The following is a 9386-nucleotide window of genomic DNA, read 5'->3' on the forward strand; positions in this document are numbered from 1 at the left end:
CTGGGCGCCCCGAAAAGCCGTTTTCTGAGTCCCGAGGTGCTGGATGGGAAATGAAAGTAAACACTGTTTACTTTCGTTCCCACCCCTTGTCCCTCCCCCAGCCCCTCAGCAGCTTCCTAATGGCTGCTGATGGGCTGGGGAAAGGACAAGGTTCCCACACACAGCTCGCAGTGCCCCATGGCGTGGCCTGGGTGCACACGCGCTCCCTGGTGCCTGGACGACTTACTGGGTATCCTTGAAAGCAGGCAGAGGTGGTGGTGCGGGGCTGGGGCTCAGCTGCAAAGCCGTGCGGGGCTGAGGTGGGAGCAGGGGGTGGCGCGGGCACACGTGGCCGCCAGGGCAGCAAGGCGGGTGGCTAGTGGAGCGGAGGGTGCTTTTCCCGCACATCCCACGGAGGCTGTGGCCGGGAGGACGAGGACGAGCCCGGATTGGGGCTCCTGCGTGTGGCAGCGGCTCTCCCCACCCTGCTCCATGCCCAGCTGAGCCGCGAGTGAGTGGTGGAGGCTGCGAAGTGCTGCACAGGTTTCTTCTGGCGAGACACATCCCTCCACCTTTGATTAGCTTCCACTCTGGCTGATATCTTTTCCACAATTGATTTGTCGACTTGCATTATATTTCTTTCATTATGCGTTATGCAAAAGTGTTTATTTTAGTCAAGTGTTTGGTATTAGTTCATTGTTGCTTTTATATTGTTTTTATTTTGGATTTTAAAACACATTTTCAGACCCATTTTGTTGTCATTTCCTGCAACTTCATTGGTTTCAAAGGTCACGTAACATCACTTCCTGATGTGATATCGCTTCCTGTGAGGTCTTTGAATATGGCTTGCCGGCCCACTGGGTGATAAAAAGTTCATGATCTGGCCCCACATTCAAAAAGGTTGGACAGCCCTGCTATAAATCCAGGCCAGGGCAGTCAGGGGACTTAACTATGTACACATTTATTTACATTCACTTATCACAAGGGAAAGGAGCATGGATACAAACATATGTACAATGCATATATATATTTACAAGATATCTAAACCAGTAACATAAGCAGTACCCTCTGGGTAAATAACATAAAGCCTTATACCAGTGCTCCAGATACAGGTAAGTCACAGGTAAGTATGTGCTCTGAGACAGATAAACCCCAAAGATAAACTCAATCCTGAGGGGAAACCCCAATGCCCTTGGGCTTTTCCCAAGCCCTATAAAGAAGCTGGTAATTTTAGGGGGGCCCTCTCAGTGGGACCTCCCCTTTCAGGAGCCCTTAACTAACCAGGGGGGACTCCCCTCCCCTGTGGGAATCCTCTTTTCCCTGCAACTCACGGCTCCCAGGCCTGGAGGGTGGTCCTCGTCCTCTGTGCCAGGCTGCTGTCTCGCCTGTGATGGGCTGTGGGGGGGGGTATCGCTGTCCCCTGGAACAGGGCTCTGCTATGCAGGGCTTCTGGGGTCTTTGTCTTGGCCTGTTGGCTGGCTCAGTAGCCCGAGCACCATCTGGCTCTCTGGACTCAACCTTTTGCTATGGGTCGGAGGCCTGAGCTGCCTTGTGTAGCACCAGACTCGCTCCGCTCCTGGACCCTCCGTGCAGCGCCTCCTGCACCAAGCTCCCAGCCTCGCTCCGGGGGTTGAGGACCTGAGCCGCCCAAGCACTCCAGAGATCCTACTCCATGCACCAGCCTGTGCAGTGTGTCTCTGGCCACACACCAAAGGTTGCAGACCTGAGCCGCCTCACGCAGCTCCCAAGGTCTGGACACTGTGTGCCGTGCTGCACACTGAGAGCCTAGCTGCTGGAGCCGTCCACTGTTCCCCGCTGATGGACGTCTTCAGGGGCGCTTCTGGGCTACTGCTTCACCCTGCTGAGCAACTCTCTTCAACTCCACCAAGCCCCGCTCCTCTCTCTCCTCTCTCCGGGATGTGTTCCCCTCATGCTGGGCACGCCGCTCCTTTTATACAGTCTTTTCATCAGTCCCATGGGACGCCCATGCCCGCTACAGGGCTGGGAAGTCCGGGTGAGGGTGATCCCCTGCTCTCCATTAATGCTGACTTTCTGAAGGAACATCTTGAGAAGCTGGATACCTTCAAGTCAGCTGGCCCTGACAATCTTCACCCCAGGGTACTCAAGGAGCTGGCGAGCATCATAGCCCAGCCTCTAGCACGGATCTTTGAAAACTCTTGGCGCTCTGGTGTAGTGCCCGAAGACTGGAAGAAGGCCAATGTGGTGCCTATCTTCAAGAAAGGGAGGAAAGTGGATCCGGCTAACTATAGGCCCATCAGCCTGACTTCTATCCCGGGGAAGATCTTAGAAAAGTTTATTAAAGAGGCCATCCTTAATGGACTGGCCGACGTCAACATCTTAAGGGATAGCCAGCATGGGTTTGTTGCGGGTAGGTCTTGCTTGACCAATCTCATTTCCTTCTACGACCAGGTGACCTATCACCTGGACAAGGGAGAAGAGATTGATGTCATATATCTTGACTTCAAAAAAGCCTTCGATCTGGTGTCCCATGATCGCCTCTTGGAGAAACTGGCCAATTGTCGCCTTGGGTCCTCCACGATCCACTGGCTGGAAAATTGGCTCCGGGGTCGGACCCAGAGGGTAGTAATCGATGGAAGTCACTCATCGTGGTGTCCTGTGACCAGTGGGGTCCCCCAAGGCTCTATCCTTGGACCCATACTGTTCAACATCTTCATTAACGATGTGGACACTGGAGTCAGAAGCGGACTGGCCAAGTTCGCCGATGACCCCAAACTTTGGGGCAAAGCATCCACACCAGAAGACAGGCAGTTATCCAGGCTGAGCTGGACAGGCTCAGCAAGTGGGCGGACGAGAATCTGATGGTGTTCAACGCCGATAAATGCAAGGTTCTCCACCTTGGGGAAAAAAACCCGCAGCATCCTTATAGGCTCGGCAGTGCTATGTTGGCTAGCACTATGGAAGAAAGAGACTTGGGGGTCATCATTGACCACAAGATGAACATGAGCCTGCAATGCGATGCAGCGGCTAGTAAAGCGACCAAAACGCTGGATTGCATCCATAGATGCTTCTCAAGCAAATCCTGGGACGTCATTCTCCCCCTGTACTCGGCCTTAGTGAGGCCGCAGCTGGAGTACTGTGTCCAGTTTTAGGCTCCACAATTCAAAAAGGATGTGGAGAAGCTTGAGAGAGTCCAGAGAAGAGCCACGCGCACGATCAGAGGTCAGGGAAGCAGACCCTACGATGACAGGCTGAGAGCCCTGGGGCTCTTTAGCCTGAAAAAGTGCAGGCTCAGGGGGGATCTGATGGCCACCTACAAGTTTATCAGGGGTGACCACCAGCATCTGGGGGAACGTTTGTTCACCAGAGCGCCGCAAGGGATGACGAGGTCGAATGGTCACAAACTACTTCAAGATCGTTTCAGGCTGGACATAAGGAAGAACTTCTTTACTGTCCGAGCCCCCAAGGTCTGGAACAGCCTGCCACCGGAGGCGGTTCAAGCGCCTTCATTGAACACCTTCAAGATGAAACTGGATGCTTATCTTGCTGGGATCCTATGACCCCAGCTGACTTCCTGCCCTTTGGGCGGGGGGCTGGACTCAATGATCTTCTGAGGTCCCTTCCAGCCCTGATGTCTATGAAATCTATGAAAGGCACCCCAGAGCTCCGCCCCTGAAGTCTTCCTGACATGAGTGTTGCAGTCTTCAATCAGGTCCACTGGGGGGGGGGGAAGGAGGAGCAGGGCGGGAACTCCTCTCCCCCTCCCCTCAGGAAAGGGGCATGACTGAACTTCTTTTGCTGCCTCCTGATTGGGGGATGAGCTCCACCAATCAAAACAGCAAGATTTCAAGCCTGGGACTCAACCCAAGCTCCAGAAGGCAAGCCTGCTACATCCCTATGACTTTCAACTACAAGTGCCTGGCCCCTAGAAGAAGAGATTTCTGGAGAAGTAGTTAGTGGAGACTCTCCTGAGGTCTATTCCCTAGAACCATGTATGTATGGTTAAGCCTGTGATCTGGAGGTCCTGGGGGACCAGGTCTTACAGTGTGTGTGTGTGTGTGTGTGTGTGTGTCCTTGCTATGCCTCTTCAGGTGGCTTTGGATGGAAAGCACAAGGGACACTGTAAGCTAAACAGGGGTAGAAGAGCTTGAAGTAAGCTGACCCTAGCTACTATGATACTATGATACAATGAAGTAGTGCAGGCCAGAAAGCCTTTTTGCGGGCGGACAGCACAGCTTGTCAGGCCACTCCAACCTGTCGGCTCCTTATCAGGCTCTTCTGCAGTCTGCTGTGAGTTGCCTTCAGTGGCAGCCTGGCCTCTTTATTCAGTCCTTTTGAGGTTTCCCCATTATCTCCTGTCAGGAAACTTGCAGACAGCAATAAATGCCGTCTGAGCAGAGTCATAGCTACTCTTGACAGGAGATAAATGTCCTCAAACAACCTACTTGGCACATTCCTCCCATTCTCTTAAGTCTTGTGCTGGGGCATGACTAATAGCAAGCAGTCGTATTAAGGAATGTTTGAGGTTGCAGAGTCAGGCCCTCGGGTTAGGAAATGTCAGAATGAAGGCAGTCTGTAGCTGCGATTTAGCCCCCTGCTTTGTGCATAAGCTGGGAGACCGCCTCTAATCACACACTCATGTGCTATTTCTTCCCCTTACCTCTCCCAGCAGGACCCCTGCCTCACTGAGTAACTAATCCTTTCACTCATACCAATAGTTCTTCATACCTGGTCTCTGCAGGCAGCATGTGTCCCTTCCCCTGCAACACACAATAGTGACCAGACACCATCCAAACTCTGGAAAGCATCAACCTTTTAGCCTCTCTCTGGGCATGTCTACAAGAGATGCTTTACTGTGGAGTTGACTGGTTAGCTCTGCAGCAAAGCATCACTGTCTACTCGTGTGGTTGCTACCAGGCTGCAGTAAAATAATTAACTCTGCTGTAGGGTAGTACTGCCTGGCACAAGTACTATCCTATGGCGGAGTAGTTATGTGTGGCGAACTACATGTGTAAGCGCTGCCTGGCTGGCTGTGGCATGAGGGTGCTATAGTGTGGGGGCTGCCTGCAGGCTAGCCCTGCCCTGTAGTGCCCTCGTGCCCCACCTAGCCCCTCTGCAGCACATTGAGCTGAGATGGAGCAGCCCCATCTGGGTCCCCTGCCAGCTGGGGCTGTGTGCCCTGGCTCAACCTGCTGTGGCTTTGGGTGCACATGTAAATGTTGCTCCTGGGAACAAAAAACTTTGGCGCAAACTGAGCCGGAGTTTATTCAGGCACATTAACAGCATGTGTAGATGTGCCCTCTGCACTTCTTTGGTGCTCTCACCATGAGTGCTTTGCCAATGTTAATGTCTCTGATTCTCACTGGGGTAATGTGGAGTTGTCATCCTTATTTCAGAGATGGAGAAACTTGAGCACAGGAAGGCAGCTCAAGTGCTTCCAGTCTTCAGGAAGACCCTGCCCGCCTGCTCCATTTGGGATCTGGCACCCCCAGTGGTGGATGCATAGCAAATGGGCTGAGGTGCTCGGGCATCAGGGCCAGGTTTGGCGGTCATGGTGGAGACTGGCAGTGACAGCTGGAAGGAGCCACTGTCATGGGCACTGCCAGGAAGTGAGTCCAGCCGCTGTGCCACCCAAGCCCCACTAATCCGGGGGTGGTGGGACCAGCTACATGTGCCGTGTGCCATGCTGCCCTCTGCGCCTGGGTTGTGAGGGGCCGAGGGACCTGCTGCAAGATGGATAAAATCCCTTGGTGTGCTGGATCCAGCTCTCAGACTGTATTTTGCCCACCCCTGGGCTAGACCCAACCCTGCTTTTGAAAGTGTGTCCCAGTTCATGCTTTCTCTGGTCTAACCAATATGTGGTTTGTGTTGAAGCAAACCAGGGTGCCCTTCAGGAACACTGGCTGAAGTCACCCGGTGATGAATAGCCAAGAAAACCTTTAGCAAAATGCTAGTGACTCGTTTGAATGTATTGATTCTATACAAGAATGATGTTAAGATCCGCTTTCCGTGCTGGGCTCTAAATCTGTTGCTTTTCCTTTGGGAAGATGGGAACACAGGTGCACTCTTGTATAAAATGAGTCAATTTAGTGCAAAACAGTTTAAACACTGCTAGAGCATCCATTTGTGTATATATATAAAATACTGATGAGTGCAAGGCTGGGGAGAGAGGCTGGTATTGATTAACTGATCACAAGGCACTAAATCTTTCTTTCTCTAAATTATTTAATCTCAGAACCTACTGGCTCTGCAGGAAACGTGATATATAGTTGTGTATCCAAAGGCACAGCTACTGTCCCTTATGAATTTTGTTCATCTCTCCTCTCAGTGTTGTATGCCAACAGCTACAGATTTTCCTTTGCTTTTATGGCATGGATGTGTGCAACGGAAATAGCCCTTTGTTTGTTGATCTTATACAAGCATGTTCATTATTTTCTAAGGGGCATGTTGTTTGCCTTTGCTTTCTGACTGTGTGGGCTCAAAAATTATGTTTTATGTTATGAGCAATCAATGGATTGCGATGAAGTCTTCATAAGAGGTTTTATAAACATGACACAGCACACAATAACTGTGTGCTGGAAATAATGGTGTTCTCTCTCTAACTTTCCAGCTCCCCATTTATCCTACTTGGAAGATTTTTTCAAATGTTATTACTGCAGGCTAGTTTAGTGGTGCTCAGCCCCTGGCCTGTGGGCCAGATACAATGCATAGAGCCATGTCATCTGGCCTTCAGGGTTCCCCACAGGTCCAGAAATTTGGTGGCAGGGTAGTGGTGGCAATAAACACTGCCACGTCTTCCTCATTGCCAAGTTTTCAAGCCCCACACAACTGGATTGGGCCCTGGCTGGGTTAACCCCATGCCACTGGATTGGGTCCTGGCTAAGCCAGCCCCACACATCTGGATCAGGCCTATGGACTAGATCCAACTCAGAGACCAACCTGGCCATGGTTATCTGGCTGATGGGGCAAAAGTGTTGGGCACCACAGGGCTAGTACAATTTTAATAGGTAAGCATGTGAAAGCATTGTATTTCAATGGTGGAAGTAAGATCTCCAGCTGGGCTGACAAGTGGCAAAATAGACCTTGTACTTTAAAGTACTAGATGGGGACTCTGTTGGTAGCGACTATGTCTTCAGCTTGGCTAATGACCTTCTGTATGGTCTGGAAGGAGTCCTCGGGGCAGAGTCCCAAAGGGGCGCAGCTGCAAGGGTTCTAAGTCTGGGACAATACGGTTCCCCGTGCAGCTGATGTTTGGTTTCTGGCCATGACAAGGAACACGTCAGTCTTGCCATGGCTCAGTGTCTCAGCACCTGTCTTTCATATAGGCCCTGCTGTGCTCCTCTATCTACTATACCTGGGGGCCCAACCTGGTCGACACTCAGAACATTCAACTACGAAAGAGATAGTCCAGGTCGGTGGAGTATGAAGTGTTCAGCAGAGCACCAGACTGGAACCTAATTATTCCTTCTTTTCCATAGACACCATATGCTCAGGAGGCCATCTAGTCCAACCCCTTGCTCAAAGCAAGGCCATCCCCAATTAGATCATCTCAGCCAAAGACTTTGTGTACCCGGGTTTTAAAAACCTCCAAGGATGGAGACTCCACAATTACTTTGGGTAACTTGTTCCAGTATTTTACTACCCTCCTAGTGAGAAAGTTCTTCCCAATATCTAACCCTGTGGGTGGGGGGGGTTCTGCAGACTATGTCTAAGGGGCCCATGAAAGATGACTATGATCAATCAAACATATGTGAATACCCACACGTATAATTCAAAGAAGTCTGCATTTCCATTCAAAATTTCCCAAGGGGTCTGCAAATGAAAAAAAAAGTTGAAAACCACTGGTCTATGGCAAGTCTGGGCTTGGGATGTCTTTGCTGCATCTTCCTTTGAACCTCTTCTCTGGGACTTCTTTCTCTACTGCTGTAAAGATGACACCCTTCATGAGCAGTAATAGGATTCCAGCCCCAGTTCCTGCTACTGACCTGCCAGGGGCCCTTGGTCAAGTCACTTCACTTCTCTTCCTTGGTCATCTTCCCCAACCATCCTTAATCTGTCTCTTCTACATAGACAGTAATCTTTGCAGGGCATAGATTGTATCTATATATGTGTTTCTAAACCACCAGTCACCAGCATGGCTGTAAGCAGCTTCACTGAAGGAAACCGGGCCACTTGTTCTCTTGCTATAGATTTGCAATGTATTTCCACAGGGTCAAAAATAGTCCTGAGGGCTTGATCCAGTGTGGTTCTGTGCCCTGATGTCAGGGGCAAGTGAGAGGAATGGGGAGAGGAGGTGAATTCTTGGTATCTCATAGGAAACCCTCAGTAGCTGGCAGGATAGGTTTTTCATTGCCTAAGAAAACAGCTGCAGTATAAATTCTCATCCCTGCATCCCCTTAGAGCTATGTGCTCCTGACAAATGTTATCAGAGTCCCAACTCTTTGGGCTCTGGGACCAATTCTTTTGAGGAAACCTGCAGAAACAGCAACTAAATGGATTGCTGCTGCTGAAGAAGAGGACGAGCCTCTGCTCCCATTGAAATCTGTCTGCTAGCTCTTGCTCTTGAACAGCAAGCTGATCTCCAGATGTCACTGCTAGGCTCTGGCAGCAGCTCGCCACATCTGCAGCTTGTCTGGCCATGGTTGCTGTCAGCTCAGTCTCACTGGCTTTTTGCAACAAAGACCAAAGCCAGGCAGGCTGCACTTCAGTAATGGGCTGCTGAAAAACTAATCCGCCCTGACAAATTAACCCAAAGGAGCTTTGGATCCTTCCCAGGGTTGCAGTGAAAACACTGTTCATGGAGAGAAAGTTCAGCTTTTCAGTGCTAACCACAACCAGAGTCACGCAACCTGGGTGTTATTAAATTTATTTCCCAGGAGTTTGTTAATAATAAGTAAAATAAAACAAGACAGCATTGGGTTCCATCTCCTATGAGTAGCAGGGAATTCATAGCCCTTCTCTTTGGGTCTTGAAGGATTAACTCTTCTGTGTAATAGTGAAAAAAAACCAAGCCATACTAGGAAAAGGAAAATGGTCGCTGGGACTCTAGCAGCAGTTTAATTTAGGTTGGAAACCTGAATAATAAGCCTTGGGGTAGGGAGCAGGTCTTTGATGCATTGGCTGCTCTTTTACATCTAGCTCCTGCTAATGACCTGCTGGGTGGCCTTGGTCAAGTCACTTCACTTCTCTTTTTTAGTCATCTTCCCCAACCATCCTTCATCTGTCTCTTCTACTTAGATAGTAATGTTTGCAGGGCACAGACGGTGTTTTCATACGTGTTTCTAAAACATCAGTCACCTGCATGGCTGTACAGCAGCTTCACTGAAGGCAACTGGGCCACTTCTTCTCTTACCATGGATTTATAGTGCATTTGCACAGGATCAAAACTAGTCCTATCTAGTTAAAGCCACTGAAATGAGTCAAAGCAG

The sequence above is a fragment of the Alligator sinensis genome, unplaced genomic scaffold (assembly GCF_000455745.1).
Source record: "Alligator sinensis unplaced genomic scaffold, ASM45574v1 scaffold300_1, whole genome shotgun sequence".
In the NCBI taxonomy this organism is placed as follows: Eukaryota; Metazoa; Chordata; order Crocodylia; family Alligatoridae; genus Alligator; species Alligator sinensis.